General features: G+C 41.7%; 1 long non-coding RNA gene across 1 annotated transcript in view; it reads left to right on the top strand.

Annotated features, from left to right (window-relative positions):
* The window catches only part of LOC149470204 (uncharacterized), a 30,683-nt gene extending 13,254 nt beyond the window's left edge, over positions 1–17,429 (top strand). Inside the window, exon 3 of the long non-coding RNA XR_016310203.1 lies at positions 16,231–17,429. This is a non-coding gene — a long non-coding RNA (uncharacterized LOC149470204). The remainder of the gene's footprint in view (positions 1–16,230) is intronic.
* The last annotated feature ends 7,140 nt before the right edge of the window (positions 17,430–24,569 follow it).

The following is a 24,569-nucleotide window of genomic DNA, read 5'->3' as shown; positions in this document are numbered from 1 at the left end:
CTAAGGGCAGTTCTGCTGATCCTGAGCAGCCAGTGGCTGATATTTCCACATGGCCATTACATGGGCTGCAGCCTTTCTTTCTACAGTGGTGTTGAGTCAGGTTAGGGGGTCCCCACTATATTACCTACTTAATATGACACCAGAAGGTCCACAGTGCTACTTCACTACTAGAATGTATGTGGATACTTAAAAACTTTACCCATTCACATCACCCATCTTGGCATCATATTAAATCTGCTAATTTACCTATCTGGTAACGCTCTGTTTCTTTCCTTGGGGTCATCTCCTTTGTACCTTTAAACTTTTTAAACTTGTAATCTTTAAGTAGTTAGCAAGTAACATTTGCGGTTTTACACTTCTGAAAAATACAGGAAACGAGGAGGGGGGAGCGAGTTGAGAGGGGAAACAATATCTGCATGTAGCTGTGAGGAACTGCAGTGGCGGACTACAAGTGTCAGCCAGTTCATCACAGCAAGAATTTGAGCAGAGACAAAGCATCACTTAGCATAGCTTCAATATAATTCATGTATCCCATCGTGTCAAAAACTTGGTGGGATTATATATGGTGAAGTTTACGGGGGTGCAACCTCCCACTGAACAGCTAGATAACCCAGGCAGGGACTGCAGAATAGCATCCTGTTTTTTCTTTCCCCATGTTCCCCATCCTGCACAATCCCACTAGGGACAGTAATTCCATGCTTCATTATTACAGCCATTTCTTAGCTTCCCTGAGCAAATGTTTTTATCATTTGCCAGGTATTCCCTTTCCCACTCTAACCCCCCACAGCCCCCCTGGGGGATAGTTTATGTTAATAGCAGAGCATACATCAAAGATCAGGCTCGCTGCAGCATTAGAATTGGTTATCAGAGCACGGTTTATCAGCTTGCCTGTGTAGCCGAAGCTCCGTATGGTTAACCAAGTTTTGGTGGGTCCATAGGTGGGGTCATAATAGGTTACTTGGTTCCCTACTGTGCACATTGAATAAGTTGTTTCATTATGTACACAAGTGTCAGTTACTGTGCCTTTACATTGATAATGAGAATACCATAGCATTGTTCTAGTGGTTATGGACCCTACTCTAGTAGTTTTGAACCCCCTATGGTTCTAGCCAGCGTTATTACCATGGCTACCAGCAATTTTATTAAAACATTTTTTTCAGGCATCATATTGGTGTATGTTCCATTTTTTCTGCGTGCGTTGACCAGTCAGCTTCCGGGTGTGACTCAGACATAGATCTCTTGACCCAGTGACCACTTGTCAGCTTTGGCCACCAAGAGGGCTGTTGCTGCGATAGCCCACAGGTAAAGTGGCCAACCTTGAGCTACAGTGTCTAATTGCTTGGAAAGGTAAACCACCGGGCTTTGCCACAGCCCCAGGTATTGTGTCAACACTCCCACTGCCATCCCCTGCTTCTCACTGACACACTGATAATAGGGTTTTTTACTGTCCTGTAGGCCGAGGGTGGGGGCTTGCATTAAGAAAGTCTTCATGTCTCGGAATGCTTGGTCTTGTTGTTTTTCCCATAGGAACGGTTCCCTCTCTCCCCCCTTTGTAGATTCATAGAGGGGCTTGGCTTTGTGGCAAAGTCTGGTATCCAGATCTGGCAGAATCCGGCTAGTCCCAGGAATTCATGCACTTGATACATGGTTGTTTGTGTAGGGATTTGGCAAACAGCCTCTTTCCTGCCCTCTCCCAACTGTCTCTGGCCTTGTGATACTCTAAATCCCAGGTATTTTACAGTCTCTTGGCATAACTGAGCCATTTTCCTGGATACCTTATAGCCTGCCTCCCACAGTAGTTGCAGCAATTCATTTGTAGCTTGGAGGCACTCTTTTTTGTTTCTAAATCCGATTAACAAACACTTTTGTAGCTATTTCTAACAACTGTGAAATGTTCATGCCAGCAAACCCTTCTTGCTTTTGCAATTTCCTCTTAATATCCCTCGTAGACTGACTAACAAAACAAGAGTTAAGTAACATCTGACTGTCAAATGCTTCAGGATCAAACGGGGTATAGAGTCTAAAAGCTTCACATAGTCTCTCAAAAAACTGTCCTGGACTTTCATTGGGCTGTTGAAGAACTTCTGTCATCTTACTGAGATTTGTGGTCTTCTTGCCAGCTGTTTTCTTCCTCTCTATAATAGCTATCCAATAAAATTTAAGTCTTTCCATATCCCCCTCTGTATTTGGATCCCACTGGGGGTCGGTTTTTGGAAAATGAGCCTCCACCCAGTCATGTCTTTTCCCAACTCTCCAACATACTTAAGAGCTGCCTGGGTTAACCTGTGTCTTTCCTTTGTGTTAAAAAGAGTCAGTAGAAGTTGCTGGCAGTCAGACCAGGTAGGGTTATGCGTCTGGATTATCGAATGGAGAAGGTCTGTCACAGCCTGCGGTTTCTCACTATAAGAGGTTCAGTAAATCAGTTGTGGAGAAGGGAGTATAGACTAGAGTCTGTTGGCCCCCTATCAATTGTTCCCTTAGGGGCATTTGCATGGGTAAATTGGAGGATGGGGCAAGAGTTCGATTACTAGCACTGGAATTCTTTGGAGTGGAAGTGTACACCTGATCTGTGCGCCCATTGGTTGTTGCTGTGCCCCCAACTCTTATCCTACTACTAGTACTGTAAGTGTCATGACTAGGGATGTTACTATGAACATGTTTAGTGAGATTTGGCATTGACGTAGCACCCGCATCTGCTTGGGAAGTAGGTCTGAGCTAAATTCCCACTGTTTATGGGGAGAGGCGTCAGGGCTTGTCCCTTGTCTATATTCATCCGTGGTATGTCCCTGTACATATGGAGGAGGCAGATCTTTTTCCTCAGGTTGGGAAAAGATACGCTTGGTACTTTTAGTCTGTGGTATTACCTATGTTATAACCATAATTCTGCACTGCTCCTCCCTCGCTTTATGCTTCCACTTAGGGTCTTTCTCTGTTACCCTCTTCCAACAGTCTATGTACAGAATCTGCTCATGCTTCTGTGAATCAGACCTATTACATTTTTGCAATCGGTCAATGATCTCTAAATCAAATGTGCCCTAGGGCGACCAACATTTTCCATAAAGGGGCTAATCTTTCTCACATAGTGTTTCTAACCTTTTAGGACTGAGTTTCAGTTTGCAGGTTTTGCAAAATCCACTCCTGAAATTACTGACCATACACTCTAAGGGGGTCTGGGCTGATTGATTACTACCCATATTGTTTCCTTAGAGACACCAAAACAGGCACAGAGGGGTAGGGGAGTGAGAATCTGGTAAGGGGTCCGAGATTCTTGACACAATAGGGTTAAAAGACAAACGCTTCCCTTTATTGGTGACTTGGAACGGACGATATTAGCCCCGGTACCAAGAACTGCACCTACAGAGGGTCCACTCTCACTTCGCTGCTGGGCAGCATCTCATTCACTCACATACACACCAGACTTTCCAACCCAAAATTACTGACTGACTGGAGGCCCAGGATGCACAATCATCCAATTGGGGTCACCTCACAGGAGGTGATCAAGCTCCCCTTCCCTCGAATACCATCGAGAGGTCCCAACTGACTGTTATTACCCAAAAGGCAAAGATCTCACCTTTTCCTGAAGGGGAGCTCCACAATTTGATGGTTGGTTCCCCAGTCAGGGTTCTTTGGACTCCAGCGGGTCGATCTTCAGAGCAGCCGCCCAAGATGTAGCGTAGTCTCCCAGACAAATGTCCGGTGGCACCTGAGAAAGTGCAGCGATCCAAGCGGCCAGCTCCAGACTAATCCCCATGGGTCGTGGTGGAAAACCACCTGTCTCAGTAGTTACACCTGGTTTCCTGGCCAACGCACCATAAAATCTAGTAGCAACTTTGGGAATACCAGGAAAACTCCGGACACGAACTTGAGGAAAACAAGCTGCTTATTTACCAGCACTGGGACTTAGCAAGGACTAGTATCTGCAAGCTAAGTGCCTTCAAAAGCATCTGACATGGTGTATATACCAACAATTACATCACAATGCATATAATTTCCTCTTTACTTTTCTGTACTGTTAAAATACATTCTGAACAGTTAGCCTTTGCGGTTTTTACAGACATTGCAGCTGCTAGGCTAGAACATATTGTTTCCACAGGAAATGAGGGGAAGGGGGTGAGCTGATGGCCTGGTACCGCAAACAGGGGCTTTTAGAAATGTTAAAACTTAAAGGAGAACTCTGCAATATTTGGGTGCTGCCACATTACTAAACCCACAACAGTTAAATCAGTTTTTATATGCAGTAAAGCATACTTGTTATACTCACTGTGGAACCTAAGGGGTTAATCATCTGTATGGTGTAAAAAGGCTATTTGATCCTGACTTCTCTGATCCTCCTCTTCTTCCAGTGTTCCCCTGTTATCTCCTGACATATGGTGTGGAGTCATTCTACACATGCTCAGCGCACGTGCTACACACGTGATCAGCGCAGTGCCAATCAGCACTGTCCAGACAGAGGTCAGGGGTCCTACATCCTTCTAGAGCAGAACGAAAACTCCTCATACAAGCTTTAACCAGTGCTCTTCTGGACACTGATAGACGTCGCAAGACTGCTCTAACTGCTGATGAGAAAAGGTATTTAGCAGTTTATATTTACTAAAATAATTGCATTTCCATGTTCTGTGTACTGTGGGAGACCACAGATAGTGAATGCAGGGTCCTGGGTTTAGTAACACTTTAACCCCTTCACGCCGAGCATACACAAATATGCAGCCTCTCATCGGCTGGGCCTTGACGCCGAGCGGCCACATATTTGCGTACAGTTTGTAAACAAACATGTGCTGAGAGTGCGCAACCTGCATTGGTATCGGTGTCCCACGGAAAGGTCCCGATCTCTTCTTGTGATTGAAACCTTTTCCGATCATGTGACCACCGTGACAGCCAATCAACGGTCACATGACATTAAATACCGCTTAGCCTTCCAGCGTCAGAAACCCCTTAAAGGGCCAGAAGGCGCCAGTGCAAAGGGGTTAAAACAACACCATATATCACTTAATTAAAATGTTTGCCAGATTACTGGAATTTATTGCTTATAATCCCTCCAATATTGTCAGTCCTGTTTTAAATGCAAGTGTTGGTATCACTTACAATTTTTGCCTTCTATAGCATTGTGAAACTTTTTACGGAAGTACAGATTTGATAATCTAAAATCCAAATTATTGACAGTGAAACCATTTTTTAAAAAAAATGTAATTAATGTACTGTCATGGTTAACTGAATATACTGAGACAAAAACGTTTAGAAAAAAAAATGCAGCAGACTCGATGGACCACCTGGTGGACCACCTGGTCTTTGTCCGCTTTCGCCTTTTACAGTATGATGTTTCTGCAGATACAGTAAAAATGTTAACACATTTTTAGAGAGGCAATCCATCCAAATATTTTATTTCAGTATATGGTAGATGCTTAGAGGAGCCTTTCTCAACATTTTTAACATAGAGGAACCCTTGAAATAACTTTCAGGTATTGGGGAACCCCTGCTAAAAAATGCTGACTCTACAGCTCATGGCATATTGATGTGAACAGTAAGTCAGTTCAGTTGTGCCTACTTACATCAGCGGTCAGTGGTTCCTTTAAATTAGTTGTAATTGGGAGAAGGGTTCCATTACTTTGTTGGGCAGTGGGAAGAATGCTCCTTACACTGGTAGTTAGTAAAAAGAATACTCAGTACATTGATGATTACTGGAAAGAATGTTCTTTACAGTGGTAGCCAGTGGTCTCAAGGAACCCCTACCGGCATCTGGAGGAACCTTAGAAATCAATTGAACCCTGGTTGAGAAAGACTGTGCTACAGAGTTAGATCCACCTTACAGTCTCTCATATAACGGGGGTTTGATTGGTGAGATCTTTTGCATCACGTTCAAGATTTTGCATGCCTACTGTGCCCATTATGAGAAGTTCCCACTACCAATGCTGTTTTTTAACTTTCCAAAACTTCCAGGTGGACAGTAATAGACTAAATAAACAAACACTGGCTCTACCCTGCTGTCCTTTGGGAGCAAGGAACCCACGATGCATGGCAAAACCCATTCATGAGTCAAACCGATATCATTTTAAAGAAGCTGTCACACAGCATCAAGTCAAACTTTTATTTAGAATCCACATAACAAACTTCAGAAGGTCACCAGTTTCCAAAGTTTGTTACATGGATCCTAAATGAAAGTTATACATTGGAGGACTTTGTTGCTGTGTTCTGGCATCAGGAGCACTCTTGGCATTTAACTTTCTCTAATAACAGCATACAAAAAGCTAAAAAGCATTAAAATAAACCTGCCAATGACTGTAACAAAAATACTTCTTGAGGCATTCCAACACCTTGAGTTAAATGCCGAGAGACTTAAAAATCTAAATTTACAGTGCTTTTCTGTCAGTGGACTCAACACCTAAGTGTAAAGGAAAAACTGTATCCTCCACTGTATATGAAATGTAGACTTACCAGGAACTCATAGCCAGCTGCTGACAAGGCCTGTATTTGTAATCCCACTGGAAGAAATACCATTAAAGGTCTAGTTCACTTCTAGTCTATTCACATTGTTCCTGCCCAGCGTCATTAGTACACTGTCAGGGCTTTTTATTAGCACTGATCATTGTATTAGTGTCACTGGAGATGTCAGTGGCCGTTAGTCAGTTCCCCCCAATGTCAGAATACCTGCTGCAGTCCCACTATAAGTCACTGATTGCCGCCATTACTAGTTTAAAGAAAAAATAAATAAATTCCAGTATTTACCGCCATTTGTAGATGCTATAACTTTCACTTAAACCAATTAATTTACACGTATTGGGATTTTTTTTAGCAAAGACATGGAGCAGAATACATTATGGGCTAAATTTATGATGAAATTAGATTTTTAAAATTTTTTTACTGGTTTTTTTTTTTCAAAATTGCCAGTCTTTTTTTGTTTATAGTTAAAAAAATAAAAACTGCACAGGCGATCAAAAACCACCAAAAGAAAGCTCCATTTGTGGGAAAAAAGGACATAAATTTAATTTGGGTGCAGTGTTGCATGACCACGCAATTGTCAGTTAAAGTAACGCAGAGCCGTATCACAAAAAATGGCCTGGTCATGAAGGGGGGTAAATCCTCTGGAGGGCAGGTCCTGATGAAGGGGGCATTTTTGGATCCCCAAAATGTGTTGTATACTTTTGGATTGTCCCTTTAACTTTTATTGGACTAAAGTTATATCTGGATCTCCTAGCAATAGTGTGGAGCTTCAATTTCTATGTTTGTTACAAGAAGTCAAATTAAGTTTTGGTAAGTCAATCCAATGGAGGGATCACCTGCATCTTCAGCAGCTAGTCATATGAGTACACCCGGGAATGCTGATGTTAGCCAAACACATGAATACATGCAAAAAATATAACTGCAGGTAGCACAAGAGTTATTCTCAAAATTCATTTACCAAAGTAATATTATAAAAAGACTACATAAAACTGATACAAAGACACCAAAACCGAGAATATGACCACTGAAGGGTTACGTGAATAACATTGATTATCTCGTTACAATGGCATCTAAAGGTGTACGGAATATGTTAGGCCAGTGGTTCTCAACCTTTTTTCAGTCAATGCACACTTTAAAATTTTGGACAGTCCCAAGGCACCCTTTAAAATTTTGGACAGTCCCAAGGCACCAATTCTAAAATGAGATGCATCATGACTGTCTATCATTTTAAAAGGGTACCCCATTCTAAAATGTAAAAAACTATTCTAACAGCAACATCCACACATGTAGGACACCCACCATTAGAGGTGATTTATTCTTCTAAAGCAAACACACTTTTGCATACTGGTACTGACTAGTAATCCAGTGTTTCTCTTCCCCCTCGGTTTTTCTCCATTGCTGAGCTAATGTGACCTCAGCACAGATGGAAAGGGGCAGGGGAGGGTCAAACTAGGATGCTGTGCAGGCAGCTGACATCCTCCTTAACAAATGATGATGTCATTGGTTGTCAGGATGCCGGCGGCTGTAATGGTGTGCAATGAAAACCTTTGGCTTTGTGTAACTAAAAGGCAGGCTTGTTCCACCCGCTGGCTTGTATACAGGTTTTGGGCAATTTTTAGACATTTTACCAAGGCACCCCTGAAGAAACCTCAAGGCACCCCAGGGTGCCTGGGCACCCTGGTTGAGAAAGGCTGTGTTAGGTAACAAGTGAACATGTTGTCCCTGAAGTTGATGTGTTGAAAGCAGAAAAATGGGCATCACAGTTTGTTGTGTATGGGGATGCATAGACGTAGACCAGTCAGGGTGCCCATGCTGATCCATGTCCACAGCCAAAAGAAGCTACAATGGGTACATGAACGTCAGACCTGAACCATGGAGCAATGGAAGAAGGTAGCCTGGTCTGATGAATCACGTTTTCTTTTACATCATGTGGATGGCCAGGTGTGTGTGTCACTTACCTGGGGAAGACATGCCACGAGGATGCAGTACGGAAAGAAGGCAAGACAGTATTGGCAGTGTGAAGCTTTGGGCAATGTTTTGCTGGGAACATTGGGGGAGATTTACTAAAACTGGAGCACACAGAATTCAGTGCAGTTGTGGATGGTAACCCATCAGCTTCCAGGTTTTATTATCAAAGCTTAATTGAATAAGCTGTTTGGGGTTGCATTTCTGCAAATGGAGTTGGAGATTTTTATTGCAATATTAGTGCTAGTTTTCTTCGTATGTGTTGAATTGTAGCTGAAATGTATCTTTTCACAGGTTTATGCATTATCTACCTATGCCAGTAAGTGATCACATATCATTTTTTAATGTTATCATGAGAGTCTCTGATGGCAGATTTAAAAAGTGAACCTTTTACAATCCTGAGCACGATGGAAGATACATAGGCAGTGAAAAGATAACCACATGTCAAAACAGTCATTGGTCCAGAAATATCGGCAGCTGAAGTTATATACAAATCCCAACTTTCTGTATAAAGCTATGTTTCCTCCTAGGGATCCTAGGGAAGTTTGTTTTTCTACAGAAAAAAGTCCAAAGATGGAAAAAAAAATCTGAACAGCTTGTTTATAAGCCCATCACTGTAACATGACAGATCTGCCCAGTGGGCTAGGATGATCTCATTTTTACCAATGCGATCTTTACTAATTATAGTATACCGGTTGTTTGTGACAAGGCCGAGACAGGCTGTCAGCACTCTATGGAGAGCTATGTAACAAACAAACATCTTCCCTCTATTTGTTAGGCTACCACCACATACACTTTAAACTGAGTGTCAAATTTGAATGTGGGATAAACATTGCCACTGGCTAGAGAAAAATATATTTACAATTTTTTTTTCCAAAAGAGAGACATAGAGTGGACCTGAATTTAAAAAGCAAATATTTGCTAAGTTATCGAGAAAATCTAGAAAAGTTAATGGTGCCTAAGCAGTACAATAAATTAACCACTTCAGCTTCGGAAGATTTCCCCCCCTTCAAGACCAGGCCATTTTTTTTCTATTTAGCACTGCGCTATTTTGACTGGTAATTGTGCGGTCATGCAACCCTGTATCCAAACAAAATTTACTGTATATAATGTTTTTTACACAAAGACAGCTTTATCGATCAACACTGGTATTTTTAGTTTTTGTGATAGACACGTAAAAAGACCGTTATTTTTGGAAAAAACAATATTTTTTTACTCTTTGTCACAAAACATATCCAATATAAAAATAAAATGTGTTCAAAATGTATTCTGCTACATGTCTTTTGTAAAAAAAAACATGTCTACATGTCTTTTGTAAAAAATCAAAACATCCCAACAAGTGTATATTGATTGGATCGGGTGAAAGTTTGCATCTAAAAACTTTGGTGTATATATATTGGAATTTTTTTTAATACTAGTAATCAGTAGATCAGCGGCTTATACTGGGACTGCGACAGCGTGGCAGGCAGGTTGACACTAACTGACGCTGGGGGGACCTGACTAACTGTCACTGGCTTCACCAGTGACACAAATACAATGATTGGTGATAATACTATACACTTACTGTACTAATGACATGGCTGGGAAGAGGTTAACATCTAGGGCAATCAAGGGGTTAAATGTGTGCCTACCAAGGCGTAAAGTGTTCTGCTTTTACTAACAGATCTCTTTGTTTCTTATTCCTGCTTTGCAAGCAGGCGCCCGGAAGCGCCCTGGAAGCAGGCAACAACGTACCAGTACACCGCTTTGCTGTGTATTGCGGGCGAGCTGTCCTTAAAGTGTTACTATACCCAGGACCCTGCATTCACTATATCCGGTCTCCCCGGACCCTTCATTCACTATATCCGGTCTCCCCGGACCCTTCATTCACTATATCTGGTCTCCCGGACCCTTCATTCACTATATCTGGTCTCCCGGACCCTGCATTCACTATATCCGGTCTCCCCGGACCCTTCATTCACTATATCTGGTCTCCCGGACCCTGCATTCACTATATCCGGTCTCCCCGGACCCTTCATTCACTATATCCGGTCTCCCCGGACCCTTCATTCACTATATCTGGTCTCCCGGACCCTGCATTCACTATATCCGGTCTCCCCGGACCCTTCATTCACTATATCTGGTCTCCCGGACCCTGCATTCACTATATCCGGTCTCCCCGGACCCCGCATTCACTATATCCGGTCTCCCCGGACCCTTCATTCACTATATCTGGTCTCCCTGGGCCCTGCACTCACTATATCTGGTCTCCCCAGATCCTGCATTCACTATATCTGGTCTCCCACAGTACACACAACATGGAAATGCGATTATTATAGTAAATATAAACTGCTAAATACCTTTTCTCATCAGCAGTTAGAGCAGTCTTGTGACTTCTATCAGTGTCCAGCAGAGCACTGGTTAAAGCTTGTAGGAGGAGTTTTCTTTCTGCTCTAGGAGGATGCAAAACCCCTGACCCTCTGTCTGGACAAAGCTGATTGGCCCTGTGCTGATCACATGCACCCTCCCAAGAAAAAAAAAAAACCTCTTTAGCAATACACACCAAACTGAGCATGTGCATGTGACCACAGGTTCAGTCTGTATCAGATGGTCATTTCAACAAGAGGAGGGGCAGAGAAGTCAGGATCAAACAGCTCCGCCTTCTGAGACTCCTCCTCTCAGCGCCTCTGTAGTTCAGAAGGCAGGCTCTGTGAAATATGTGACACAGCAGGGCCTACTCACAGGGCATGGTGACTAGAAGTCACAGAATTCAGGGAAGTAAATATGTGAGGATCTTCACAAGGTAAGTTTACAAAAGATCATTTGGATTCGTAGGAGTAGGCTATAATAAATAATTATAAATATATCAATATTTATATATAAAATCATAAAAAATTGAGATACATTGTGGAAATGAACATATGTTTTTACATATTGAACATAGATATGCTTTAAGGGTTTGCTATCATTGTCATTATTTTATACACTAGCAGAGGTTATAGGAAAATCACATGTAGCAAACCTGAAGACAGGGGCAGCTGAACAAAATGTAAAGGTTTCCTTTCCCATTAAATGTTTCCTTTCTATTTATCTCTATCATAATTAAAAAAAAATAGGAACAAAATATGTCAATATAAAAATTCTGTCCTGCATTTTAAAGCAGAGCTCCAGCCCAACCTTTTTTTTTTTTTACTAGCTTTTATTGATGTCTATGACACCATACTTGATGTTTCCATTCATTTACTGTCCTGGTTATCACTCTTCTCCATTATACTAAAAAAAAAAAATCCTGTCTGTATCTGTGTTAACTAGTTCCCCCCAACGTCCTGTCCCAGTGACCGTGCAGATAACAGTAAGAAGAAGACAGAGGTTCTAACCCTCCAAATTCTACATCACTATCACGTCTATTTATTATAAGCATTTACCTAGTTTTATGCACACGTATTAGAACCAATTTACATAGTTAGTCTGGCTGAAAAAAACAAAAGTCCATCCAGTTCAATCATAGACCCAAAAAAAAAAGTTATAATTCTATACCCAGAGTTGATCCAGAGGAAGGCAACCCCCCCCCCCCCCAGCAAATCACTATCCAATTTGCTCCTGCTGGGAACACAATTTTCCTTCCTGATCCCCGAGAGGCAATTGGATATTCCCTGGATCAACTTTACCTATAAATGTTAGTATCCAGTTATATTCTGTGTATCTAAGAAACGATCCAGGCCTTGAATTTATACAGGGGAAAAATGAAATAGAAGCATGTCTTTGGAGTGTGGGGGGAAACCGGTGTACCCTGAGGAAAACCCACCCAAGCACTGGGAGACTATGCAAACTCTATGTAGATAGTGTCCTGGCAACCAACCAAACCAAGGACTCCAATGCTACAAGGCAAAAGCGCTAACAACGAAGCAACTATAATGCCTCATAGGTATCGGGGGATGGAACAACAGCACACGGTGAAACTTTATTCTTGGTATTTTAAGTTGATAGGGTCACTTTAAGGGTAGGGGTCAACGTGAAAGCAGACCTTCACTCATGCACTCCTTCTCCCCTGCCTCATCCCCCTACATCCTAAACAAGTGGGTCCTTTTTTAATGTCTCTATTATTTTGCTTCCTGAATCTCTGTCTAGGTGTTAATGATGTAGGCCCAACATTCAGTGTGACATGCCATGGGTCTAAGGGGACAGGTGGAGACCCACAGCCTTTCTGCACAAGTCTGATATCCATGGCTATCTACCAAGTCTTGTAGATTCTCTGCCAGGTCTCTTTTAAGAACAGACTGCCACCCAAATAAAACCTAACATATAGTTGGAGGGGGCTGCACACATGTGTTGGCTCATGGCTACGGCAAATGTTACATGGCTTATTGAGTTGACAGGACCACACCATGAGCCACATGCTTAGCTTGCTTGGCCTGATTATTTTCATCAAACAGTAAAGAAAAGATGGCAAAAAACCTCCCACAAAACAGGCATCTATGAGGCAGCAGAATCACCTCTTGAACACTTTAAAGCTGCTGCTTAGTCACCCTCTGAAAGGCAATTCATAGCCTCCCTATTCCCTGGTCGCTAGTATGGGACTTGGGGCTTTCACTAAGATAAAAAAGCGCTTTCCCAGTTGCAGGAAATGCCAGAATATCACTTTGCATGATTTACATTCCACACTTTTTTGGTCCATTCCTTCCAGCACCAATAGAGCAGGTCTCTAATGGTATTGCTAAACCACAATAAACATGTAAAATACGTGTGCAAAACGTGACAATGAATTCAAGTGTTTGTTCATCAATGCCAAAAGTCTGCCAAGCAAAATAGGTGAGTTAGAAGCTTTAATGCACAAAGAGAACTATGATTTACTTGGTATTGATGAATCTTGGCTTCATTCTTTACTTGACTGGGCTGTTGATATTCTTGGCTATGTTCTCTTTCAGAAAGACAGGGTAAAAAGGAAAGGTGGTGGTGTTTGATTTTATGTGAGACGTGATCTCAAAATGGGCGTTAAGGAGGATCTGGTTAATGGAGAGTGTGATGAGGCTGAAGCATTATGGGTGGAACTGCACATGGGGGTGCGTACTACAATGGTGGCAATTGGAGTTTGTTATAGGCTTCCCAGTGTTAATGAGGAGGTGGAGACTCAGCTCCTTGCACATATGGAAAGGGCTGCAAGGGCTGGGACAGTGATAATAATGGGGGATTTTAACTACCCGTAAATTGTAATGGCACTGCAGGAACAGGTAAAGGGCAAACATTTATAAACCTATTACAAGACAATTTCATGGTACAGTTCATAGAGGACCCAACTAGGAATGATGCTCTACTGGACCAGGTAATCTCAAATCATGAAGAGTGTATTATTAATGTTCATATAAAAGAACATCTGGGTAGCAGTGAGCATAACATGATTTAATTGAATGTCAGCTGTAAAAAAACAAGCACATACAGGAAAGATTAAATCGATCAACTTTAAAAGAGCAAATTTTCCAAGGTTGAGGGCTACTCTCCAAGACTTAGACTGGGAGGGAATATTGGCATCCATAAACACTGAACAGAAATGGGAGTTCTTCAAAAAGAATGTATGCCAACACACTGCAAAATATATTGCCACGAGCAACAAGTTTAAAAGGGTAAAAATAAAACCTATGTGGCTTATGGCCAAAGTTAAAAAAGTTAAAAATGAAGGAACACTATTATGGTTTAAATATTACAAAGAATGCAATAGAATAAGTAAAAAAGAAATCAAGGTCTGAAAAATTGAAAACGAATGACAGATTGCAAAAGATAGCAGGACAAACTGATCTAACAAGTGAGTAGCAGAGGGGGTTGTTAATCAGTTTCAGCTGCTTTGATGTTAATGAAATTAACAACAGGTGCACTAGATGGGCAACAGTGAGATGACCCCCAAAACAGGATTGGTTTTACATGTGGAGGCCACTAACATTTTTTTCCCTAATCATATTTTCTGACTGTTTTTCACTAGTTTTGCATTTATCCAGGGTCAGTGTCACTACTGGTAGCATGAGGCGATATCTGGACCCTCCTAGATTGTAAGCTCTAATGAGCAGGGCCCTTTGTTTCCTCTTGTACCAAATTGTATTGTAACTGCAATGTCTACCTTCATTTTGTAAAGCGCTGCAATTGGGGATATATAAATCCTGTTTATTATTATTATTAATAATAATAATAATAATAATAATACAGAGATTGCACAGGCAATCCAACTCATCCAGGATGGCACATCAATATGTACCATTGCCAGAAGGTTTGCTGTGTCTCCCAGCACAGTCTCAAGATCATGGAGGAGATTCCAAGAGACAGGCAGTTACTCTAGGAGAGCTGGACAGGGCTTTAGAAGGTCCTTAACACATCAACAGGAACAGTATCTGCTCCTTTGTGCAAGGAGGAACATGATGAGCACTGCCAGAGCCCTACAAAATGACTTCCAGTAGGCCACTGGTGTGAATGTCTCTGACCAAACAATCAGAAACAGACTTCATGAGGGTGGCCTGAGGCCCGACGTCCTCTAGTGGGCCCTGTGCTCACTGCCCGGCACCATAGAGCTAGACTGGCATTTGCCACTGAACACCAGAATTGGCAGGTCCGCCACTGACACCCTGTGCTTTCCACAGATGAGAGCAGATTCACCCTGAGCACATGTGACATATGTGAAAGGGTCTGGAGAAGCCTTGTAGAATGTTATGTTGTCTGTAACATTACTCAGCATGACAGTGTTGGTGGTGGGTCAGTGAGGGTCTGGGGAAGTATATCCATGTAGGGACACACAAATCACTACAGGCTAGACAATGGCACCCTGACTGCCATTAGGTATTGGGATGAAATCCCTGGACCCATTGTCAGACCCTACGCTGGTGCAGTGGGTCCTGGTTTCCTCCTGGTACATGATAATGCCCGGCCTCATGTGGCCAGTGTATGCAGGCAGTTCCTTGAGGATGAAGGAATTGATACCATTGAGTGGCCCCCACGTTTATCTGACCTAAATCCAATAGAACACCTCTGGGATGTCATGTTTTGGTCCATCCGATTCTTCCGGGTTGTCCAAGAGCTCAGTGATGCCCTGGTCCAGATCTGGGAGGAAATACCCCAGGACACCATCCGCCAGGATGTATTTGGAGTATGGGTATTAGGAGTATGCCCCGAAATTGTCAGGCATGCATACAAGCACATGGGAGCCATATAAACTACTGAGAACCATACTGAGTTACTGCAATAACATTTCAGCAAAATGGACTAGCCTGCTGCATCATTTTTTCACTTTGATTTTTGGGGTGTCTTTGAATTCAGTCTTCTGTAGGTTGGTTTTCATTTCCATCAAACAATGGGGCATCCTTATGTTCCTAACACATTACCCAGTCCATATCAGTATATATATCCAGCATGATATTTTTCCCCATTGAGATCTGATGTGTTTTCAAAGTGTTACTTTAATTTTTTTGAGTAGTGTATTAATAGTAAAAAGGTCAGGTCTGAGAATGTAGGCCCTTTACAAAATAATCTAGAGTGGGTGACTGGGGACAAGCAGAAGGCAAATGTATTAAATACCTTCTTCAGTTCTGTGATGTCCTTAACAGACTGTTCTTTCTGACACCTGTCACCTGGACAAGAAGGGAGGGAAATCTCCACTCTAGAGACAAAGAACTGAAAAGTCAACAGTTGTTCTGACCCTTTTCTACTATTTCTATACCTAAAATAATATCTTCTGGCAGGAGTTCAGCTTTATCTCTGGTTTTCTTTCTGTTAAACTGATAAAAAAATATCTGTAATTTAGTCTAACAAGCATTATGAACTATTGACGTAATTGTGCAGATAGTTATTGGTATTACTTGTATATTTCCTGTACAGATCACATCACCAATGTGGTGAAGATGGATAAGGACCAAAGTCCCATAACTGAGGAGATACTAAACCTGACCCTGGAGATCATCTGCCTACTGATCACATGACATTGCTCTAATTTCGATTAATATAACACAGAGTTGGCAAGAGAACTTAGGCGGATTTTGGGAGGGCCATATGACATTAGCCTTATCTCCGTTGATAAAACACAGGTAACTGGAGAGATTCCTATATTATTATATGCATTTTATATAATTTAGCAAGTAAATGAATAAACTTTCCAGTAATGCTACTACTAGGCAGAAGCTAGAGGGAGCTCTAATGATTTATGACTTTAGGAGACTAACAACCGCATTAAGCTCACATTAAACTTGGAATGAGCAAGTGAGCCACATGTTTCTGTTCTCCTCTTAATACAGGTTAGTCACCCTTGATTTATACTAACTTTGTTCAGTTTTGTATCTGTTCTGACATTTACTGAATTTATTCTCTATTGAGAAGAGGAGATTAAGGGGGGATATGATCAACATCTATAATACATAAGGGGGGATATGATCAACATTTATAAATACATCAGGGGTTCATATAGTGAACTCGGTGTAGAGTTATTCACCCTGAGGTCATCACAAAGAACAAGGTGGCACTCTTTACGTCTGGAGGAAAAGAAATTTAATCTCCAAACATGGAAAAGTTTCTTCACAGTGAGCTGTGAAAATGTGGAATAGACTCCCTCAAGAGTTGGTTCTGGCCAGCTCAGTGGATTGCTTTAAAAAAGTCCTGGATTGTTTCTTAGATACACAGAATATAACTGGATACTAACATTTATAGGTAAAGTTGATCCAGGGAATATCCGATTGCCTCTCGGGGGATCAGGAAGGAATTTGTTTCCCTGCAGGAGCAAATTGGATCATGCTTTGCTGGGTTTTTTGCCTTCCTCTGGATCAACTGTGGGTGTAAGATTTTACCTTTTTTTTTTTAATGGTTGAACTGGATGAACTTTTGTCTTTTTTCAGCCAGACTAGCTATGTACTGTAACTATGTATTCGCTTTCTCTGTTTAGTATCCTTTATTTTAGTAATGGTAACTCTCTAACACAAATTGACGTGCTTTTCCATGTGGCTTGCGCTGCCACTATAAAGAAAGTATTTATCTGTATAATGAGATCCATTTCTGTTTGACACATTAAACTTGGAATGAGCAAGTGAGCCACATGTGTTTCTGTTCTCCTCTTGATACAGACACTGCAGGCTGCATCTTTGTCATACCGATAATCCTGTAACAATCACAGTACTATGCTCTAGTTATGAAGACATCTACTGAGAGTAACACAAATAGGGGAAGACAGAGCCCCATTACTATACCTCTACTTCCCATTCTGACTCTTGAGAAAAATAGGCAGAAGATTCTAGAAGTCACCAAGAAGTACACTGAGCTGCTGAGGGGCAAGGTGAGCTGAGCTGGGAAACATGGGACTTTATCCAGTAACAGACAAAGGATGTTTCTGGTTGGTTTCTGTATCATTTTTTGTGTCAGGTTCCTATAAGGTGTCAGGACGTCACTAGCTTTTTTGCCATGGAGGACTGGGAGTGTTTAGAAGGACCCAGAGATCTCTATAAGGATGTCATGATGTAAAGCAGGCTGCCGTTCATGTCACCTGGTATGAATAGACCCGGTCAGAAACGTTGAAAGGAAAAAAATTAATAGCATCATTTTTCTTCTGTAGGTACAAGGTATGTATTGGAATACTGGTACTGGGAGACCTAAACATCCCCTTGAATCCTCCACTGGATTCTTCCACAGTTGTAATTGCAATATCTTATAGGGCACTCAAACAAATTTAGCTTGAGCTGGCTTCTCTTTTTTTCTTGATACTTGGTGGACACATTTTCTCACACGCAAGGATTATACCCCTCTCTACTAGGAGATTCTGCTGATCTTGTTGCAGTTCAGCAGCATGTAAAAGAGACATCCAGGGCGAACTGACAATTCATGGGGCTCACGGGCAATAGGGGATCATGGGGCCCCTGTGTCCTTGCCCAAACTCAAAAAAGCCTATGCAAAAAAGGTACCAGGGGTGTCTCATGGGGCCCCCTTCTGACCCCGGGCCCTCGGGCAGTGCCCAAGTTTCCAAATGGTCAGTCCACCCCTGGAGACATCTCTGCAATGATTCAGTGGCTGGCGCATAAATGTGTTTTCTGTGGACATTGCATAGCGCTTTCCACCAAGTTGAAAAAAGCCAGACAGGCTTCAGTGGACAGGCTGATGACAGAAATTCGGTCTCTGGAGACAACCCAAGCGCAGTCAGTCCCTCTCTTCTTTTGTAGCTTTGTCCCATGCGAGACCAACTTTACTGGAGAGGTTGGGCTGCCACTTCCACTGGAAATACATTCTTCTTTCTAAACTTTTTTACAAGCATGCAAATAAAAGTAGTCATCTTCATCCTAGTACTCATCTTACTACACAACTTGGCCTTGCTGGATCCACTTCAAACATACGAAGACTTATTCTGATGTCAACTTCCTGCTCAGCCACTTAACTACGAACATTCTATGTCTGATGTGTTTGGTAGGGTCCTTTCCTAATTATTTGTGACAGTCTTTTACTCGACCTGTCAGAGCCCATGTAATACCCTGAAAGAAAGATTCACAGGGCTTTGTTATTGGAATTTTTTCACTTTATTCTGGAGCTTCTTTTTTCCCCATTTTATTGCTCTTATCCCTTGCTTTCCATAGCTTATTCCCTCCCCTCTCCACCTCCTTTTCCCACCTGTCTCTCCCCCCACCCTTTTTTTTTTCTCTATCTCTTTTCCTTAACCCCTTTATTTTTGTCTTTCTTACCTATTTCCCTTTTTTTGCCCTCTTTTTGATAGATCGTAAATGAGGCTGACAGTGCTTCCTTACCCCCCCCCCCAGGTGACCTATGAGTAGAGGTTATCTGTTAGAGCATAGGAAGCTTGTATGATTTACCATGGAGATTTTACTGGCACCATCTATAAACGTGAATGAGGTGCTTACATGGGGCAATATTGATCTATGGATTGTTTACTATTATTATTTTTATTAGTGTGCAATGGACAGTGGCTGTTGACATTGTCCTTCACTTTCTTTTTTTTCTTCTTTTATTTGCGGTCCTTACCAACATTTATTGGTGGCATAAATTCCATTAACAAGTGCAAAGTGGGACAAAATCGTAATGGTCTTGGCTTGAACATGGTATTCCGTTTGCATTTTTTTTCCTTTGATGTGGGCTTTGATTATGGATAATATAAGGTTGCTCTTCGCAGCACCTGGCTGAGGCCTTAGTGAGTGTTATGTTGGAAGCGACTTAGTATAGGTAGATGTATATTCCCTTGCTTATTTTTACTTTGCCATACAAACAAGATGTTTATCCAGACTGGCTTGTACTGCTGTGTTATGCCAAGATGTCTGGTGAGGGATTTGTCACTATCACACTTTTTTTATTTGATTTTCTGACACTATTAACCTTTTGTTTATTGTACTAAACATTCTCTATTGCAATTTTGCATTTGCACTCAAGGAAAATATTATGGAAAAAAATAAGAGGTGCAGCTACTGTTCATGGTATACAAATACCCAAATGCAGAAATCTAAACTTCTTCGACATCAAAGATCCCATACCAGTGTGCCTTTTCATGTTCAGAGTGCAGGAAATTCTTCACTATAAAGGAGACCTTCTTAGACACCAGAGAAGTCACAAGGGTGAAAGTCCTTATTTAAGTTCAGTGTTGGAAATCCTTCACTAAGAAAGGAGACGTCTTTAGACACCAGAGAAGTCACAAGGGTGAAAGTCCTTATTTAAGTTCAGAGTGTTGGAAATCCTTCCCTAAGAAAGGAGACGTCTTTGGACACCAGAGAAGTCACAAGGGTGAAAGCCCTTATTTAAGTTCAGAGTGTTGGAAATCCTTCAGTCTAGGTGCACACCTATGCAAGTTGCGTTGGAGGCATTTCAGCATTGTGGTTTGCGTTTTTGCACTTTCGTTTTTGCTGCATTTTTTATGTGTGTTTATGTTTTTTTTTTCTTTTTTCTTTTTCTTGTTGCTAGGCATTTTAAACGCAAAACACATCAAAACCGTATCACAAACGCAACAAAAATGCATGCTTTTCTGCAGTGTTCCCATTGTCTATAGAACCAAAAACACAGCTTTGCATTAAAAAAAAGTCCCTGACCCTTTCTGAAAAACGCACCGAGATGTAAACCTGTCCCATAGGAAATCATGTTAAATGGACTGTACTAAAAGAAACAAAAAAAGCTGCGCAAATAGTGAATCAATGAAAAAAGCTGCTGGCAAGACAATCAGGTCAATTATATACAAATATAAATAAATTGCCACGCTCAAATGTCACAACTAAGACAACCATATAAATGATAATATAAATAGCTCCAAATGTGAAAATAGTCCCAATATATTGAACCATGCAGTAGGTCACCACGTGTCTTCAATATGATTAGTGCTCCACCACCAGAAAATGGTAGGTATCTTACCAGAACATATGGACCCTTATACAAGAGTCACAAATGCATGAGAATATATCCACCGAATCCCTCAGAATTGGAGATCATGGTACTGGATGGAAATATCGCCTTCAATTCTGCTCAATTCCTAATCTCATGATTATACCTCTCATTATGACCATGCAGAGAAAGACAAAGGGGCAACCATCACATAAAACACGTTTATTGACATAAAGTATTGCACTCACATTCAGATAAGCAGATCAGCGTTGTGTAGAGAGTATTCTCATATCCCAAGAACAGGTACACTTTCTGGTGTTAGAAAGCAGCGTGTAGACATCCAATGCACAAGCTTCACCCGACGTGTTTCGTCACATATGACATCATCTGAGGAGTTTCCACGCCCCAGGTGACATCATATGTGACGAGACACGTCAGTTGGAGCTTGTGCATTGGACATCTACACGCAGTACCATGATGTAACTTCCTCCAATTTTGAGGTATTCAGTGGGTATAATCTCATGTGTTTGACCCTTGTATAAGGGACCATATGTTCTGGTAAGAGTCCTACCATTTTCTGGTGGTGGAGCACTAATCATATTGAAGACACGTGGTGATCTACTGTATGGTTCAATATACTGGGACTATTTTCACATTTGGACTTATTTATATTATCACGTATATGGTTGCCTTAGTTGTGACATTTGAGCACGGAAATTTATTTATAATAAATGGACTGTACTGCATTTCTGCAAAACGTGACAGAAAATGTTTAGGTGTGCACCTAGGGTCACTAGGAAAGGAGACCTCCTTAGACACCAGAGAACTCACACAGGTTTAGGTCTTTCTTCATGTTCACAGTTTTACTACAAAATGTAACTTACGTTTACACTGGAGAACACACACAGGTGAGCATCCCTATTCAAGTTCAAAGTGCAGTAAATCCTTCACTATGAAATCAGACCTTTAAGATTTCTTAGACACCAAAGAAGTTATAGAGGTGTTATTATGCTCAAAGTGTGGGAAGTGTTTTAGGGAAAAAGGAAACTTGATTGTACACCAGAGAACTCACACAGGTGTGGGTCTTTGTTCATGTCCAGAGTGTTGGAAAATGTTCACTGTGAAAGGCATGTAAGCAGGTTGAAATACTGGCTAGTGAGACAGCTGGCTGCCCTAGCCAGGAGGGAAGGGGTTAATGCAGTTTGCAAACTTTCTGCTGGCCACTACCCCCCTCCCTGTGCTCATAAATGGAGAGAGGCTCTGCCAAGAGAGCTCCAGCCACATGGGGAGAAGCAGAGACTGACAGCAGAATATGTAATCCGTTCAGCCAGCAACCACCCACCCAAAGGGAGAGAAGCCTGCATAGGAAACTGCTGATGGACTGCTGAGCCATGTAGTCCCACAAGACACCGACTTCCTGGTGAACTGCCACATAATGGACTGCTACCACAAAGGACTTTACATGGATGGGCTTTTGCCTGTGAAGGTATGCTGGGGCAGCCAGAAGCCTGAGTTAGGAACTAGAGCTTTGAGTTAAGCTTTGGAACTTTGCCTATGCCTGGTCTCAAGCTATTAAAGAGGTGTAAACAAGTAAACGGCACACATGTGGTTGCTAGCTTGGGTCAGTAGGCACATTGGGGTATGAAGACATCAAGTGATTACCAAGGGTAATGGAGGTCTAGCAAGCAGGCTGTCATGAAGTGTCATGATTCTCTACATGAGAGAAGCACCAAACTGTATCTCTTTCCATCTGACGGCATTGGAGAAGCAGAAGACTGGAAGCACCTCCTGCCACTGTTTCCCTGCAGACAGACTGGGAAAGAGCTGGGTCATGTGACAGCTGTTAAGAACAGTGTGACAGCAATTAAGAAGAAAGACCCTGTTTGGGGAGTATTAATTTTTAGACGCCCAGTACCAGTCCATTGCCTCCAGAGAGGGAGCCTCCAGTTAACCCTTGTGAGCAGGGGCGGACTGACCATTTGGAAACTCGGGCACTGCCCGAGGGCCCGAGGTCAGTAGGGGGCCTCATGAGATGCCCTTGGTACCTTTTGCATAGGCTTTTTTGAGTTTGGGCAAGGACACAGGGGCCCCATGATCCCCTATTGCCCGGGGGCCCCATGAGTTGTCAGTCCGCCCCTGCTTGTGAGCGTCACCCACCTATCCCTTAAAGGTAACTCTGGACGCACCTGGAACATCAGCATTTAAAGTCCCGGGATCCATCCACCTTGAGAGGGAGCCTTTCCTACTGGCCCAGATGACTACCTTGATGACACCAGGATATTATATATAACACACATTAATATTGCGCGTCTGATGAGTGCGCATTTCTTTTGTTATCACAGCACAAGCACCGATTTGAAGCTTTTGGGACTCTATGGGCACTATTTAGTCACTGACATGAGGTATTTGTCCTTGATAATCGTATATTTTCAGTCACTAATACGAACTATATGTTGTATTCATTCTTTATTTATAGATTTTATGATCTTTGCGCATTATTAATTGTGAGCTTTGCACATATATACTTTATTTATTTTATTTTGTTTGCCTCAGCGCTAAACTGACAATTAGTCTTTATTTGAATTTTTGAAGTGAGCTCATATATATTTACATCTAATTTTACTATTTATTGTTTTTACCTCCCTTTAACTGAATCATCACTTTAGCTCTGCACTATTTTTATTTTATTTCTTTCTTGACCATTGAGAATCACAAGAAGTCTCCATTTTCAAGTTATACTGTCACCTACAGGAGGATTAGACATTGGCAAACAAAAAAATTTTGGGATAGCCCAGAATAACCCATCATACTACCAGAATGCCTTAGTTTTTTGCTAATGTTCTAGGAGGATGGATGTCTTTTCCTTCGCTCTCCCGTGAGAAGTCTAACCACATTTTTATTAGTTTTTTTATTTTCACATTTTTTTACAATCATGATTCCTTAATACATGATGTAATATATACAGTATGCAATGTGTAATGGGAAAAGGATGTGTAGAATGCAATCTTTTCAGCAAATTCAGTTATTGTCCAGAAAAAAGAAGTGTTTCTTGGATCCCAGAAACAGATGACAAGTCCAAAAGAGTTCTACCTTTCACCGTGTGATCAAGGATACAATACTCCACACATACAGCACATACTGTATGTCCATCCTATATATGCACATACCTGTCTTCCATGCATGTGAGAGCATCCATGTATCCATAACCTTGACCTTTCAATTCATCCACTTAGGCAGTTTAATTTTCCCCTGATACAATAATTTTCTGTCATTTACTATGATGTGGGGGAAACTGATTGGTTTATTACACAAACATTTTTTTCTAAACTATGACACCTGCATACACTGCTTTTCCCTCGGGATACTTCATGCCCTTATATACTATATCATTTAATTTTATTATTGCCAGCCTTTGTATCTTAGAACAGCAGTTTGTATGATAGTAACACGTATTCACTGGGCAAACAATTACAAATACAATAATCTGATATTGCCATTCATTCTATTAGTCCTATTAGCATAAAGTTTACTAAAGTTTATGGGACGCCTGCCTTTATATGCACATGAACTTTCATGGGATCCCAGTCTTAATCCGTAGGGTTCAATATTGAGTTGACCCGCCCTATGCAGCTATAACAGCTTCAACTCTTCTGGGAAAGCTGTCCGCAAGGTTTAGGAGGGTGTCTATGGGAATGTTTGACCATTCTTCCAAATGCGCATTTGTGAGGTCAGGCACTGATGTTGGATGAGAAGTCCTGGCTACTCCAGTCTCTGCTTCTAATTTATCTGAAATGTGTTCTATCAGGTTGAAGTCAGGACTCTGTGCAGGACAATCAAGTTCCTCCATCCCAAACTCGCTCATCCATGCTTTG

This window comes from Staurois parvus, unplaced genomic scaffold (genome assembly GCF_062004578.1).
Source record: "Staurois parvus isolate SC_StPar_1 unplaced genomic scaffold, SC_StPar_1.0 ptg000051l, whole genome shotgun sequence".
In the NCBI taxonomy this organism is placed as follows: Eukaryota; Metazoa; Chordata; class Amphibia; order Anura; family Ranidae; genus Staurois; species Staurois parvus.
This window is presented reverse-complemented; position numbering and strand designations above follow the sequence as displayed.